Source organism: Lissotriton vulgaris, chromosome 7, assembly GCF_964263255.1.
Source record: "Lissotriton vulgaris chromosome 7, aLisVul1.2, whole genome shotgun sequence".
NCBI classification, from domain to species: Eukaryota; Metazoa; Chordata; class Amphibia; order Caudata; family Salamandridae; genus Lissotriton; species Lissotriton vulgaris.
The window spans coordinates 1,641,022,231-1,641,040,304 of NC_141695.1; positions in this window are offsets into that span (position 1 = coordinate 1,641,022,231).

Genomic DNA, 18,074 nt, shown 5'->3' on the forward strand with positions numbered 1-18,074 from the left:
AATTGAGTCCAAAGACGTAAAAGGGTTTTGGAAGTTGGTCCAAGAAAGCTCTGGGAGAACAACAGGATCCCTAGACTGCATGGTCCCTGAAGACAATTGGAATGACAACCCGGGAGAAATATATGGGAAATGGCCATTGCTAGAGAATGCAAATACAATAGCATGGACAGGAGTGAGGGATGACATAAAGGAACACTTCACCGCCACTCATATTAAGGAAAAAATAGCAAGTCTGAACCTTACTCGGGCCGCAGGCCCAGATAATCTGCTGGCAGTGATAATAAAAACAAGACATAAGTGGTGAATTTTTTGCAAAAATGTTTTAGGGAATCCTAAATTCAGGGATTGTCCCAGGAAACTGGAGAGGTACTGTTAGACCTGTCTGGCTTTTTGCGTAGTCCCTCCAATTTATTATTTATTTTGTCCCCTTTTTGCCCCTCATACCTTTATTAATTTTTGTGTCCACTAGCTTTTTCTAGGTGTTGGTCAAGGGGATAGGTGTTCTTTCCCCCCCTCATAGTTTTTCACCTCAGGCCTAGAGGCCTTTTCTGACAGGGAAATAGCTAGAGTCACATAATGGTGGCTACCAACTGTCCTAACTGCCAAACCCAGAACCTGTCCCATAGAGTAGAATAGGGCGTTCCAGAACCTTCTGGTCCCTTCTGCATTCCTGAGGGTCAGCCTATAAAAGGCGGAATGCTGGACAGCCATTTTGTCTAACCAGAGAGAGTCAGCTGGAGGACAGGCTGTAGCCAAAGGTGGGGGTAGGATAGTCAGAGGGTTGTCTTACTGATTCACCACCCTTCCTCCCGTGGGTTATTTGTCCTGACCCTGCTGCTTTGAATGATTGGAGACCCTGGGCGCTTGATCAACCCCTAGACTAGGAATACAGGGGTGTAAAAAGGAGAAGGAGACTGCAGCGCTGCGGAGCGCAGTCCTCTGCCCAGTTGGAGAGACTTTTGAAAGAGTGCCCTTCATCCCCAACCCCTGCCCAGCACCGAGGGTTAAAAAGTCTCTGAGAAGGATAGAGATTAGGAGCTGACACGTGAAGCGATCTAGCTCTATTCCCCATCGCCTTAGGTGTACAGCAGGCTATTGCCCGTGTGTCCCTGTGGGACCTTACCAGTCACGCAGACGACAGAACTCCACTTCCACTCAAGAAACAGAGGAAGGAAAGGGGTGCCGGTTTCTAGGAGGCAGTGCTGATCTCGCCGTGTGCAGGACCCCGGGGGCACCAGCCGCGTTATTGTGGTTGTGCCACTGATTCAGAGGTAGTCGAGCGCTATCGCGCATACCCCAGGCGGTCCCACTTCTACATTTCAGGAGGGGCCTAGGACCGAGCAGGCCCGTGGGAGAAGCGTCCTTCCTTGGGTGCCAGCGCAGTGGGAGGCGGCGCCAGCGTGGGTGTACCGCGCATGTCAGCAGGAGTAGTGTCCTCTTCCGACCGACGCTGAGGAGAAGCGCCGGGAGCCCACAGCAGCTTGAAAGCGTGTTCTGTCTTTTCTTCCCAGCTCGAGCGCCACACGGAGCAGCTGGCGCGAGCGGGGAGGGAGAGCTGAGGGGCCCGGTAGCGGCCTGGGGTTATTGCTGAAACTGCCTTCTCTTTCCGCTCGAGCGCCACACGGAGGAGCTGGCCCGAGCGGGGAGGGAGAGCTGAGGAGCCCTCAGAGGCAAGAGAGGCTTATTAGCATTCGGTTCCTTGGCCTTACCGGCTATTTCCCCCTTCTTCTGGCTCAGGAAGATTCCAAGCATCGACTTCACCACAAGTAAGGAGATGATCAAGAGGGGGAAGTGACTTCCACAAAAAGAGTAAAACAAGTGCAAGAGATTGAGACATAACAAGTAGTTAACCAGAGAATCTGTCCCAAGGTGTGCAGTGCCCTTGAGGAATCCCTGAAGGGGCTTCATTGAATGCTTGCTTAATTTGGAATAGCCAGTTCTTCTGTGGTCAGTAGTGAAGGGGAAAGAAATGTGTAACCTTTTCAAGAGGAGTACAGGCTCTTCTACAGGGGAACTATTGTTCTATGATGCGAAGGTGATAAGCCCAGAAAAAGGGGAATTGTGCTAATAACTTTGCGTAGGTTAATAAATGCCTAGCCAAATGTGATGAACTGTTAAGTTAAGAGAATTGTTGTGTGACATGATTTGACAACTTCAAGAGCAATATTATCTTACCAGATAGACTGTATCATACTGAGCTGTGAAAACTACAAACAAGAGAACAGAGATTATTTTTATAAAGCAGCTCATATTTTTCCATACTTTGGTGTAGTGTCATTTTTTTTGTGTGTTATTGCGTGGATTTACTGCTGGGTGGTTTGCAACCTTCACACTTGTGCCTTTAGTGAATGTGACCTACCCTAGGCCAGGCTACCCTAGGTGACCTGACATCCCAGGTTCCAACAAATTGGTGTCCAGCGGTGGGATCCTGACTGTGGTTGCAGCTACTCAGTAGTAATTAAACGTAATACACTAAGCCTACACCAGGAGTTTTCTCCTAGCGGCCCTCCTAATTTGTCTTTTTGCTTTTCCAAATTTGTTCCTGGTGGTGGGTGGAGGTTATCCTCAGATCACGCTTCTTAGTTCTCTCCTGAGTGCTCATTTAATCCCATATTTGAAGAATGGAATTAAACCTTGAGGAGCTAGAGTCCTACACTGTGACCCAACTTAAAGAGTGGTGTCAACGACAGGGGGTATTCTTCAAAAAAGGTGCCAAGAAAAGCGAGTTACTGACAAGCATAAGGGCATGGGTGGAAGCTCATATAGAGGAGGAACAGGACACAGAAGAGGGTGATAGGGACACTGTCCTTGAGACTGCAATGCTGTACCAAGCTGAAGGGGAGAATCTGCCGACAGGTCCCAGGACACTTTCGAGGGAGGGCAGCAGCGTCTCAGTGAGGAGCTTAACTGACGCCGAGCTGGAAGACAGGAGGGAGGAGAGGAGACTGAAATTGGAGTTAGCTCAATTAGAAATGGAGCGGGAGGACAGGAGGTTGGCCCACGAACAAACCATAAAGGAGCTAGACCTTCAAGCCTTAACACTAAGGTCTCCTAATCCAAACAATGGTGGCAGCGAAAACAAAGTAAATACCAGGGAACCCAGACCCTATCTACCCAAGGATGTTATTGCTAGTTACACCACAGGCGATGACATTGCCAAATGGTTAGCCGCATATGAAGTCTCTTTAAGGGCTCATGGGATCTCAGAAACTCACTGGGGGGGTGGGCTGTATAAGTATATGCCACCTGCTGGCAGGGATACCTTGTTGGCTCTGGAGCAGGATGAGCAAACCCACTACCCTACAATGAAAGTGGCACTGGTGAAAAAGTTTGCACTTACCCCTGAAAAATACAGACAAAAATTTAGGGGAAGTCACAAACTGAGTACCCAGAATTGGGTGGATTTCTTAGATTACGCCAAGAAAGCCTTGGAGGGTTGGGTCAAGGGCAGTGAGGTGAAGGATTATGAGGGGCTGTATGATCTATTTTTGAAAGAGCACCTCCTCGAGAAATGTTTTCCCGAGCTACGCCAACACCTGGTGGACAGCAAGCTGACCAATCCCCGGAAGCTTGCAGAGGAGGCGGACATCTGGGCAAGTACCCGGGTGTCCTCAAAGGGGACTGGAGGGGATTCCCAAAAGGCCGGACAGGGCGCCCCCCAGAAGAAGGAGGGGGAGAGAAAAAGAGGGAGTTCTTTAAAGGTCCCCAAAATAATTTCCAAGGAAAGGGAACAGGTTTCACCCCTAAGGCAAACCCGCCCAGAAACCCTAATCCTGGCCAAAGCCAGCAGCCAAGGGTTCTCCACTGTTTCGAGTGTGGTGGTGTTGGACATTATAAGGGAGATGTCAGATGCCCAAAGAGACCACCCCTCCCACCGGAGGAAAACCACCGGGAGTAGCTAGTGTAGCGCTCGGGGAGGAGTTGCCCTTAGATAAGGGGGGTGAGTGGGCGGGTGTCACCTTAGTGTCCCTGGGAGAACGGGAAATGGTTCCAAAGATCCAGGTGCCCCCAAATACTGCAAAGTATGGGCAATGGGTCACCATCAATGGCCAGAGAGGGGAGGCTCTGAGAGATACAGGAGCCAGTATGACTATGGTGAGAAGTCAACTGGTGTCTCCAGAGCAGGTGGTTCCCCATGTACTCCACCCCGCCGCGATGGCTGACGGCAGAATGGGCCACTATCCAGTGGCTGATGTTCCCTTTGAGTGGGAGGGGGTTGCAGGTTCACTTCGAGTTGCCGTAAGCCCTGCCGTGCCAGTTGATTGTCTGCTGGGGAATGACATGGAGCACAACACTTGGAGAGAGGTGGAATACCGGACGCACTCTGCGATGCTGGGTACACTTGACTGGGCCTGTGTGAGCACACGGTCTGTGACTGCCCGAAGAGGGAGTTCGCCTGGGTTGGAGCCTGGAACAATGGCCCAACCCGCTGCCAAAAAGTGACAGACCCGGAGACAGGAAGAGCCTGCTTCGGCTTCCACACCCCATGTGACAGATCGGCCACCTGCGGTGGTGGACCAGGAGTCCGTGGAGGGGGAAGTAGACTCTCTGGAGGATTTACCCATCCCTGCTGAGTGGCATGTGGAGGGAGGTCCTACCAGAGAGGAATTCTGTAAGGGGCAGAGGGAGTGCCCTACCCTTGAGGGACTGAGGCGACAGGCTGAAGCCCAGGCAGTAGGTGATGTTACGGGACACTACCATATTTACTGGGAGGATGGACTCCTCTACAGTGAACCCAAGGTACCCTTACCTGGTTCATCAAGGGCCTTGGTAGTCCCGCAACAATACCGAGCCTTTCTGCTGGAATTGGCTCATGCTATACCCTTGGCAGGACACTTAGGCCAGGACAAGACCTTTGCTTGTCCTCCACTTTTACTGGCCTCAGATGAAAGTGGCGCCCAACACTTACTGTCGGACATGTATATCCTGCCAGGCCAGTGGGAAAACAGGGGTGAAGCTGAAGGCTCCCCTGGAACCACTTCCGGTCGTTAGCACACCCTTTGAGAGGGTGGGCATCGACATTGTAGGGCCTTTAGATCCACCAACAACAGCTGGTCACAGGTTCATCCTGGTTCTGGTGGATCATGCCACACGGTACCCAGAGGCAATTCCTCTGAGGACAGTCACTGCACCTGTGGTGGCTAGAGCCCTAATGGGGATCTTTACCCGAGTGGGATTCCCCAAGGAAGTTGTGTCTGACAGGGGGACCAACTTCATGTCAGCTTACATGCGGGCGATGTGGAAGGAGTGTGGAGTGACCTACCGGTTCACCACTCCTTATCACCCCCAGTCGAATGGACTGGTTGAGAGGTTCAACAAGACCTTGAAGGGCATGATCAGAAGTCTGCCCGAAAGCCTGCGGAGGAAATGGGATGTCCTCCTACCCTGTTTGCTATTCTCTTACAGGGAAGTGCCACAGAAGGGAGTGGGCTTCAGCCCCTTTGAACTTCTGTATGGGCACCCTGTACGCGGTCCTCTCAGCCTGGTGAAGGATGGTTGGGAGAAGTCTCCCAGGAAACCACCCCAGGATGTGGTGAGCTACATGCTGGCCTTCAGGAGCCAAATGGCGAAGTTGTGGAAGCAAGCTTCTGACAACTTGGAGGCCAGCCAGGCAGTCATGAAAGAGTGGTATGACCACAATGCTCACCAGGTGGAATTGGAGCCTGGCCAGAAAGTGTGGGTAATGGAACCTGGAGAGCTTAGTGCCCTCCAGGATCGCTGGACAGGCCCCTTTGAAGTGTTGGAAAAGAAGGGTAAGGCCACATACCTGGTGGACCTTAAGACCCCTCGACAGCCCCTACGAGTGCTGCATGCCAACCGACTCAAACCCCACCATGAGAGGCCCGAGGTCATTTTGATGATGGTGACTGATGGGAAAGAGGAAGCGGAAAGCGAACCTCTCCCAGACTTGTTCTCGTCTCAAGAGAAGGATGGGTCAGTGGAGGGAGTGATTTTCTCTCCCACTCTAACTCCTGAGCAGCGGGAGGACTGCCGCCAGATACTGGAGCAGTACTCTACGTTGTTCTCCCTTGTCCCGGGAAGGACTCACCTGTGTACCCATGATGTGGACACAGGGGACAGCCCACCAGTGAAGTCGAAGACCTACCGGCTGTCCGACAAGGTGAAGGCTAGCATCCATGGAGAGGTTGCCAAGATGCTAGAGCTGGGAGTTATAGAACCTTTCAACAGCCCTTGGTCCAGTCCGGTGGTGCTAGTGCCAAAAGCCGCTCCACCAGGCACCAGACCAGAACTGAGGTTCTGTGTGGATTACCGGGGACTGAATTCAGTTACAAAGACTGATGCTCATCCGATCCCTAGGGCGGATGAATTAATTGACCGGCTAGGAGCTGCCCAATACCTAAGTACCTTTGACCTCACTTCGGGGTACTGGCAGATCTCCTTGACAGATGGAGCAAAGGAAAGGTCAGCCTTCTCCACGCCTGAGGGACACTTCCAATTTTGCGTGATGCCCTTTGGGCTCAAAAATGCCCCTGCCACATTTCAGCGGCTGGTGAACCAGGTCCTCTCTGGAATGGAGAGTTTCTCTGCTGCTTACCTGGATGACATTGCTGTCTTCAGTAGCAGTTGGGAGGACCATTTGCAACATTTGCAAGTAGTTCTCCAGGCCCTGAAACAAGCTGGATTGACAATCAAGGCCAGCAAATGCCAGATTGGGCAGGGGATCGGTTGTGTACCTTGGACACTTGGTGGGTAGGGGGACAGTGCAGCCCCTGCAGGCAAAGATTGAGGCAATCATGGCCTGGGAACCCCCCAAGACACAGACTGAGGTCCGAGCTTTCCTGGGCCTCACAGGCTACTACCGTCGCTTTGTGAAGGGGTATGGCACTATTGTAGCGCCTCTCACAGAGCTCACCTCTAAGAAACAACCTCGACGGGTAGTTTGGACGAACGCTTGTCAGCAAGCTTTTGAGAAACTGAAGCAGGCAATGTGTGCAGCACCGGTCCTGAGGGCCCCAGACTTCTCCAAGGAGTTCATTGTCCAGACAGATGCATCAGAACATGGTATTGGGGCAGTGTTATCGCAACTAAATGAAGAGGGCCTGGATCAGCCTGTGGTCTTCTTATCCAGGAGACTGCTTCCCCGGGAACAGAAGTGGAGTGCAATTGAGAGGGAAGCTTTTGCGGTGGTGTGGGCTCTGAAGAAGCTGCGACCATACCTTTTTGGCTCGCACTTCCTGGTTCAGACTGACCACCGACCCCTTCGTTGGCTGATGCAAATGAAGGGGGAAAATCCCAAGCTGTTGAGGTGGTCCATCTCCCTACAGGGAATGGACTTCCGGGTGGAACATCGGCCTGGAGTGGACCACGCCAATGCAGACGGTCTCTCCAGGTATTTCCGCCTTAGTGATGAGGACTCCCAAGGGGTTGGGTAGTTCTCCCCACTTTCAGCTGGGGGGGACACGTGTTAGACCTGTCTGGCTTTTTGCGTAGTCCCTCCAATTTATTATTTATTTTGTCCCCTTTTTGCCCCTCATACCTTTATTAATTTTTGTGTCCACTAGCTTTTTCTAGGTGTTGGTCAAGGGGATAGGTGTTCTTTCCCCCCCTCATAGTTTTTCACCTCAGGCCTAGAGGCCTTTTCTGACAGGGAAATAGCTGGAGTCACAAAATGGTGGCTACTAACTGTCCTAACTGCCAAACCCAGAACCTGTCCCATAGAGTAGAATAGGGCGTTCCAGAACCTTCTGGTGGATCACTGAAATACTATCGAGGGACAAAATATCGACTTGCCAAAATATCGTGGACAAAATATCGACAGTCAAAATATCGAGTTTGTATCTACAAACAGGTAAGTACAAACATATCGAGTACAAAATATCGTTAACAATAATATAGATGTAAAAAATATCGACTTTATTAAAAACAGTGTTAAATTAAATTAATATTAAATTTTAATTACTAAAATATACTTAAAACTACTTAAATTAAATTATAATAATTAAATAATAAATGAAAATAATAAAAATAATTTTTTACAATCTTATTTGTTGACCCTGAACCCTAAAAATACCCCTTTACCCAAAAACCCAAAACTGACCCTGAACCCTAAAAATACCCCTTTACCCAAAAACCCAAAACTGACCCTGAACCCTAAAAATACCCCTTTACCCAAAAACTGAAAACTGACCCTGAACCCTAAAAATGCCCCTTTACCCAAAAACTGAAAACTGACCCTGAACCCCAAAAATACCCCTTTACCCTAAAACTGAAAACTGACCCTGAACCCTAAAAATGCTCCTTTACCCAAAATTTATCAATATTATTTAATTACCAATTAATTATTAATTAACAATAACAATAAAGTAAATATATTAGAACATTAGCTGTAATTATTTTAATAATTAATATTATTTTTTCCAAATTAATTACTTAAAAATAACACAAAATTATATATATTAAAAATTTACTCTAATTAATGTAATTAACTAATTACAATTAATTATTTAACAATTAATTACTAATACAAAATATGTTCAAAATTATATTAATTGATTAACTAATTAATATTAATTAATTATCAATTAATTATTAATTAAAAATATTAACAAACATATATTAATTAATTAATTATTAATAAATTACTTCCCACCCTATTCCCCTATAAACCCACAACCCGCTACAGAATTACATTACGCAATTATTATAAAAACAAAATTCATTTAATAAAATATTTTATAACATTAATACACACTATTCACACATATTATTACATAAAAATACACTATAAAATATTATATATTATTAAAAATTCGATATTTTTGCTATCTATATTTTATACAGTCGATATTACTTCACTTACCTGAAAAACGATATTTTTGTAGTCGATATTATGTCCAGTCGATATTTTGTCCAGTCTATATTTAAAACTCGATATTATGTCCAGTCGATATTTTGGAGTCGATATTTTGTCTGTACACCCCTTCTGGTCCCTTCTGGATTCCTGAGGGTCAGCCTATAAAAGGCGGAATGCTGGACAGCCATTTTGTCTAACCAGAGAGAGTCAGCTGGAGGACAGGCTGTAGCCAAAGGTGGGGGTAGGATAGTCAGAGGGTTGTCTTACTGATTCACCACCCTTCCTCCCTTGGGTTATTTGTCCTGACCCTGCTGCTTTGAATGATTGGAGACCCTGGGCGCCTGACCAACCCCTAGACTAGGAATACAGGGGTGTAAAAAGGAGAAGGAGACTGCAGCGCTGCGGAGCGCAGTCCTCTGCCCAGTTGGAGAGACTTTTGAAAGAGTGCCCTTCATCCCCAACCCCTGCCCAGCACCGAGGGTTAAAAAGTCTCTGAGAAGGATAGAGATTAGGAGCTGACACGTGAAGAGATCTAGCTCTATTCCCCATCGCCTTAGGTGTACAGCAGGCTATTGCCCGTGTGTCCCTGTGGGACCTTACCAGTCACGCAGACGACAGAACTCCACTTCCACTCAGGAAACAGAGGAAGGAAAGGGGTGCCGGTTTCTAGGAGGCAGCGCTGATCTCGCCATGTGCAGGACCCCGGGGGCACCGGCCGCGTTGTTGTGGTTGTGCCACTGATTCAGAGGTAGTCGAGCGCTATCGCGCATGCCCCAGGCGGTCCCACTTCTACATTTCAGGAGGGGCCTAGGACCGAGCAGGCCCGTGGGAGAAGCGTCCTTCCTTGGGTGCCAGCGCAGTGGGAGGCGGCGCCAGCGTGGGTGTACCGCGCATGTCAGCAGGAGTAGTGTCCTCTTCCGACCGACGCTGAGGAGAAGCGCCGGGAGCCCACAGCAGCTTGAAAGCGTGTTCTGTCTTTTCTTCCCAGCTCGAGCTCCACACGGAGCAGCTGGCACGAGCAGGGAGGGAGAGCTGAGGGGCCCGTTAGCGGCCTGGGGGTATTGCTGAAACTGCCTTTTCTTTCCGCTCGAGCGCCACACGGAGGAGCTGGCCCGAGCGGGGAGGGAGAGCTGAGGAGCCCTCAGAGGCAAGAGAGGCTTATCAGCATTCGGTTCCTTGGCCTTACCGGCTATTTCCCCCCTTCTTCTGGCGCAGGAAGATTCCAAGCATCGACTTCACCACAAGTAAGGAGATGATCAAGAGGGGGAAGTGACTTCCACAAAAAGAGTAAAACAAGTGCAAGAGATTGAGACATAACAAGTAGTTAACCAGAGAATCTGTCCCAAGGTGTGCAGTGCCCTTGAGGAATCCCTGAAGGGGCTTCATTGAATGCTTGCTTAATTTGGAATAGCCAGTTCTTCTGTGGTCAGTAGTGAAGGGGAAAGAAATGTGTAACCTTTTCTAGAGGAGTACAGGCTCTTCTACAGGGGAACTATTGTTCTATGATGCGAAGGTGATAAACCCAGAAAAAGGGGAATTGTGCTAATAACTTTGCGTAGGTTAATAAATGCCTAGCCAAATGTAATGAACTGTTAAGTTAAGAGAATTGTTGTGTGACATGATTTGACAACTTCAAGAGCAATATTATCTTACCAGATAGACTGTATCATACTAAGCTGTGAAAACTACAAACAAGAGAACAGAGATTATTTTTATAAAGCAGCTCATATTTTTCCATACTTTGGTGTAGTGTCATTTTTTTTGTGTGTTATTGCGTGGATTTACTGCTGGGTGGTTTGCAACCTTCACACTTGTGCCTTTAGTGAATGTGACCTACCCTAGGCCAGGCTACCCTAGGTGACCTGACATCCCAGGTTCCAACAGGTGCAATTATAAGAACAATCCATAAGAAGGGTGATCTAAAAGCCCCTAAGAACTATAAATTAATAAATCTCCTTGATATAGGGGAAAGGTCTTCGTGAAAGTAACTTTGGGATTGCTCAAAGACTGGGCAGAAGAAAATCATATTGTACCCCCGAAACAGTGGGGTTCAAAGGGGGACATTCAACTGTCAACCGCTGTTTTGCTCTCTGCTCCATTGCGCGGAAGTCGATTGAGCAGAGGGGAAGTTTGTTCTGCTGCTTCGTGGACTTCTACGCAGCTTTTGATCTGGTGGACCGGGAGCTGTTGTGGGAAGTCATTGAAAGGATATAACATCCCAAAGGATTTGCTAGGATTGATACAAGCTCTCCACACAAATAATTGGGCCCAGATCATTTTACATGTAGAAGGAAGCCTATCTCAGAAAATAGATTGGAAATGGGCTGCAGCAGGGGTGTGTATTGGCCCCTTTGCTGTTCTCCCTGTTCATTGCAGACCTGCCGTCAACTTTAGGTAATGTAAATGGGGCAAGCCCGAAACAAGATGGGAAACGTATTGCATGCCTAATATATGCGGACGATCTTGTCATTATGGATCAAACTGAAATTGGTCTGCAAAGAAAGTTAAATAGGTTCAATGAATATTGTTGTTCTAAAAAGCTTGTTGTCAACATGGACAAGACAAAGATTCTAGACTTTAGTCAAAGGAAAATTGGGTTCACCTGGTTCCTGGGTGCTGAGAAGCTGGAAAAGGTAGTAGAATTTAGGTATCTGGGGATGTGGTTCGAGAGAAATTTGCAATGGCATACCCACCTGGATGCACTAAAGCTGAGATTGTCTGCATCGGTCAGTGGACTAAAAAAATGTAACGCAGCTTATGGCACGATGTCAGACAGACTGGTTTTAAAAGCTTACTCAGCTATGGTACCTCCACAATTTCTATATGGTGCAGAAGTGCTGCATTTGAGCGGCAAATATGGTTCGGATGCAGAGGAGGGTAAAACTTTGAAAAATCTATTCTCATTGTCTAAGTTGTCAATGGTCCAATGGTGAGACTAGAATGGGAAACTACCTTGTCGGGTATAATAGCTTGTATGGCACTACTTTGATTTTGGCAGCGTTTAGAAACGGGAGAGGATTTTAAAATTTCTCAGGGGTGTAAAAACAAGATTATAAAGAGCGAGTTAATATGGGCAAAGGATATTAGAGCAACTATCACGAAAAAATGTGCCCCAACACACTTCTGATTGAGGTCGGCAAGAGGGAACTCATGGTTGAGGAAAAATACATTTTGCGGGCACAGGAGTAAGATTACCTCTTGAAGAAAAGCTCAGTACACTTTATGGCCACTGCGTGGCAATACGAACTGCACTTCCGATAGGCTACCTGACTGTCAATTAAGAAGAGAGTTATTAAGGCAAAGAATTGGAGTGAATCCTTGCTGAGCAAACAATAGGGTGAAAGGCTCCATGACAGACAGTAAGGGAAAATGCACCTGCACTTTGGGAACTTCATGTGACATTTTACATATATTAGTGGACTGTCAAAAGGTTTTAGATATTCGAACAGTGTTTTTACTGCCGATTTTTAAAAAGTATGATATTAAAAACAGGGCTCAGGCAGTAAACCTTTTAACAGAAATGAGCCATTTACATATAGCCTGTGCCATGGGGAAGTTTATCCAAAAAGTGAAAGTATTTCTTAAAAGGGATTAGAACTGAATTGTTATACAACTTAAAGTATAATGCATGGACAACGTTGTAAGGAAAGCCGATTGTATGACATGTTATGATATTTTAATAATGATTTGTAATTTTAGATGATTTTTAATGTACTCTTAAAATGTTTGAGGATCTACGGTCCAAATAAAAGCGAATTGAATAAATTGAAAATTGAGTGAGATCAGTTACTCACTTAAATATTTTAAATTTAATCTAGGGGTGTGTGACATTAATAAAATCTTTTGCACAATGACGTATCATTTTGATAAAATTACATGCAAATACATGTAATGCAACTCTATTAACCCGTTTAGCGGGTCGAACATTCCGCCCCAGTGCGGACGTTCGATCGCGCTAACGGGATTCGGACGTCCAACGGTCGTGCGCAGCACCAGCGAGGTAGTGCACGCGACGACCGTTGGACGTTCGCAGCACGGAAGGGGTTAATTAGCACAATATTACAGTGCAAAATGTGCCATTACATCAAGAAGACCCATTTTAAAAAAGCATGAAAAACACAAGTGCTGCATCCAACAGCCTGTTGCGACTTAGCTGTTCTGGCTGTTGCGCTGTAAACGAGCACTTGTAGTAAAATTTGGCAAAAAACAGAGCGTATTTACGCGATGTGGCATAATGACATAACTTTGGGAGTAGAACATAACAAGCGTAATGTAAAATTATGCAAAATACGCCACCACAATATGAATTTCACCCTGGCCTAGTTTATTCCCACATGTTCATTTTCCTGTATACAGTTTATGAAACCAAACATCCACTGTCACAAGAATATTGTTTAATTAAAATACTGTCTGACAGAAATACCTTGTCCTAAACACCCCGTTCTAAAATATCACCTGATTGCAGCGAATAGAAATGTTTCACCAAATGGGACTATCCCTTGGTAAACAGTATTTAGGACACACAATATTTCTGTCAAACTATATTTCTGTTAGTGATATTTTCACATAAAATCCTGCTGCAGACCGAAGCAGGAATGTTACTTCCAAATTCTCTTTTTACCCTTGAAATACGACGTGAGGCATTGCGGTTTAATAGAAGTCCACTAATTTCAAAGATAATGAGGTTTCCTCAAGATGGGTTGTACAAGTACCTTTGCAAGGTTCATTGCCCGGAAGTCGACCTTGGAACGACAGAAACCGACTGCACATCATTTACAGAAATGTAATGAAGGCATTTCGAAAGATTATGGGCATGAACTACATGAGCAAAAAAGCAATCAGCTTGCTGGATTTGTAATTTTCATGGGATTGAAGCTCTTTTTTTTTTGTTTTTATCCTTTGGACTTTGAACTTTTGAACCCAAGCATGCTGCACAATAGCTTTATTGTAGGGATGCCATATAAAAATATATATTGGTGCATGATATTTTACAGTGCGCCTGAATTAAATGAAAATGCACTAAGGGCCACATGCATCAACCTATTTAGGAAGTGCAAACGGTGCGAATCGCAAAATTCGGCCGTTTGCGATTCCTAAATAGGTTTCTGGGATGCATCAAGCATTTTTGGTAAATTCGCTATTTTTAGCGAATTCCAAAAATGCAATTGCTTTTAAGGAATCGCAAATTTGCGATTACTTAAAAGCAATACATGATTACTTTTAAAATTGCGAATTCGCAATTAGGGGGTGCAAATTACCACAAGGTTGAACCTCGTGGTCATTTGCGAAAATATGTCAAAATGCCCTAAGATGCATTTTAAAACACTGTCATGTTACAGACACACATGTCCTTAGGACATGTGTGCGTGAAACATGCACTTCAAAATACATTTCAGGGGTGCAGGGGGGGGGGTCCTTTGAACCTTTTGGCCCATAGGAATCAATGTGAATTGCGAAATCGCAAATTGGAATCAATTGTTTCTTTTGCAAATGTCGCCCTAAGTGGGAAGGGTATGTCCAGATGTGGGTCCCGTGCTCACTCCACCACTGAATTCATGCTAACCTGGCTGATGGAGGGTGATGCCCTGATACCGGTCCCAGGATGCTTATTTCTGGTCCAGAGAGGACCTGGCTTGGCCGTTCGGACTGGACTGTTCCCACAAGGAACAACCTCAAAACTGATTTGCATATGGCTGGGTCCAAACTGGGATGGTGTAGTGAGCAAAAGAATGATTGATTTAACTCAGATCCTTGCGACTGGGGGTGAATGTTTGCATTGTCCAGCATTCCGGCCATCAATTGTTTCTTTTGCATATGTCCCCCTAAGTGGGTAGGGTATGCCCAGACGTGGGTCCCGTCCTCACTACACCACTGGATTCAAGCTCGCCTGGCTGATGAAGGGTGATGCCCTGAAACCGGTCCCAGGATGCTTTTTTCAAGTCCATGAGGACCTGGCTTGGCAGTTCGGGCTGGATTGTTCCCACAAGGAACAGGGTCAAGACTGATTTGCATATGGCTGGGTTCAAACTGGGGTGGTGTGGTGAGCAAAATAATTATGGATTTACCCCACATCCTTGTGACTGAGGGTGAATGTTTGCATTGTCCAGCATTCCGTCCATCAATTGTTTCTTTTGCATTAGTGGCCCTTATGTCACTTACACATGCCACTATATTCCCTTTTCTTTGTAATTGGCTGCATGCATTATTGTGATGCTTGTATGCAACATAGTGTTTCTTGTTCTGTGCCAATAATTCTGTGTGGCATAGCGCTCCATTTTCTATCTTACTGGTTGTATATGCCATTTTGGTGCTTATTCTATGCAGGTGGAATTCTCTGTCGAAATATCATGGACAGAAATATCAGCATAAATATCAAGATCATAAATACTGACTTTATGTACTTTGCATAACATTTTTTAAATATTAACAAAAAAGGTACATATATTGAAGTTAACTGTTATACACTGTATTAACTTCAAAACATATCTTAACTTTGCATATAATATAACATTTGAAAACAAAGATAATTATAATATATATTTTTTAATTATAACTTACAATATTAAAAATAAAAATATATAATTTAAATAATAATAAAAAAAAAATAATGAACATCATATTTAAAAAATTGTATTTGAACTTAAAAAATAAATGGTATCATTATATCAACACCAAATATAAAAAAATAAAATAAATACAATATATACAATAACATAAGAAAATACATGAATGAAAAAATAATAGTAAACAGATAAAAAAGAATCATATACGTTGCACCAAAGGTTAACATTGAAAAATATATTAAAACACCTCAAATGAATGCAATAAAATAATTAGCTTGGAGAGGTAACAATTTCTTCTCCCACTAAAACCTGAGCAATACTAAGGAAAATAGTGGACTTTGGATGGATCATATTTACTATTCTCACTCCAGCTTCACCGAAAGTAACAAAGGTGTTGCAATTTGGAGGGTTTAGATTTACTATACCCACTCGTATCTAAGGAACAATAGGGAAAATGTTGAACTTTGGATGGGACAGATTTACAATCAACTGGCCTAATTTTAATTCTAGACCAAAAAAGCGAAAGAAACAAATGATTGATAAATGTATAAATTAATCACAAACTAAATACAAGTAAATGTAAAAAATACATATTTGATATAAAAAACAAAAAAGTTAAATGAAAAAATATTATTAATATTTTACAATAAACACTTCCTTCCCTACTACCTTACAAACAAACCCAGCAAACTATTACAATTAATAAAAATACATACCTGTATAATAATAAAGATGAATTGTATTACAAAAAATAACAATAAAGATTAATTGTATTAAAATAATTATTCAATAAATAATTACAATGAAAACAAATATAAAAGTAATTAACACAATATCATAACTAAACAAACTAAGTCAACTAAAAATGAATTACAATATCAATTACATAATTATTTATCAATTGAACAATAAATTACATACAAAATTAATCATGAATTAAAAACTAAAATTTACATTTAAAAAACGACTCTCAACTCCTCCCCTATAAACTCAACAACCCACTACTATATTAACAATTTTTAATTACATTTGAAAAAGTTACATTTGAAATAAAAACTTACAAGCTTTAATAAAACAAATGTATACCAAATATTATTATAATATGTATAACTAATAATACTAAAAACTCATTTTTATCAAACTAATAAATAAGCAATATTTGTTACAACTATATTAAAATAAAACAATATTTTATGAAAAGATATAAAAAAAGTTAATAAAGAACCAGAAAGACAATATTCTTGCCTTGTATATTCTGTCCCATAATATGATTGACTTCACATTATTTTTGACAAATTATTTGTTATTCACAATATTTTTTACATAATATTTTGTCAGAATACCATGGCCGACTCTGTCTCAATATGTGTGATAGGAAACAAAAGGAAATAAAATGTAGAAAGAGGGTTTGGGTGTTGATCTTCACAGAAGTTCTTCATTGTATTGGCCTGTCCCTGCATTCTACCACCTATTGTGTGCTTTGTTCACAATGCATAGACTATGAGGTCTGAAATGTGTCTATCTAAGTTTTCAGATGTCTGCCATGTTCGGTAGTGGCACAGTTACGTCCAGAGTATTACACAGTGGAGGTGCATAGTTATACATTATTATTTAACAGCTCTTTGTAGTGCAGTAAATTCCAGTATCTCTGTGAGGCTGTGCGCAAGTATTTTTTTTAAACCCTTTTAGCAAAATAAATGTCATTTTCTGCTGCTGTGTGCCATGAGGGGCACACTGGAGTCAAAAGTTTTGTTTAATATCTGCTATGAGGTTTTCCACAATTGTGACGACATGCTAGTGATGAACATATTAATCAGTGGAAAAAAATGAGATCTACTCACAAACTGTATTTTGTAGTATGTTTAGTAGTACTACACATATGGCAAAATGCTATTAACAAACCTACATGGGGCAGTCTATGCCTCTGCCTTTTCTATCTTTTCTGTAAACCTATACACACATACATCTACATTTTATCAACAAATGTGGGAGTGTCATAGGGAGTAACTGAAAAATGGGGAACACTTTTACTAAATGGGAGCGGTTTAGGGAGGAGAAAGGAGAAGTTAAGGGATTTCTACACAGGGGGTTTGGGAGCTCTATGCATCCTTCAACAAAAAAGTAAGAACATTGCTGTTCACTAACTGCACAAAAATGACACAAAAAAGTATTAAATATACTGCAGCCTAGACCTGGAGGAGGTTTTTTAAATAATTGAATTAATTTAAATTAAATCTATACATAGTTTTTAGTACATTTTGTAAATATTTTGATAAAAATACAGGTTTTACTTTGGTTATGATTCTTTCATATCTTTTCGAAAAATGTAATTTAATGTACTATATTTAAAGTAATCAAATATTTAATTTAAAATAAAGTTGATAGTGCTTTTGTATTAATTGTTCTACATGTAAAACAAATATATAAAATAAATTGACATAACATTTAAAATAAAAATATTTTTCTATTATTTTTAAACTTTAGTAAACTTATATGAATTTCCCTATATCTATTTTTTCCCAAAATCTTTTATGTGATCTGCAGAGAGCACATAAATGATAATATGGTTTTAAAGTTACTACTATTGTAACTTAACAGTAGTATTTGGCTTTTTCAGACTCCACCCCTTGTTTTCTGGGGTAGGTACATGTAAGTCTACACTTTGTAGTAACATTATACTTGGAAGAAGTGAATAT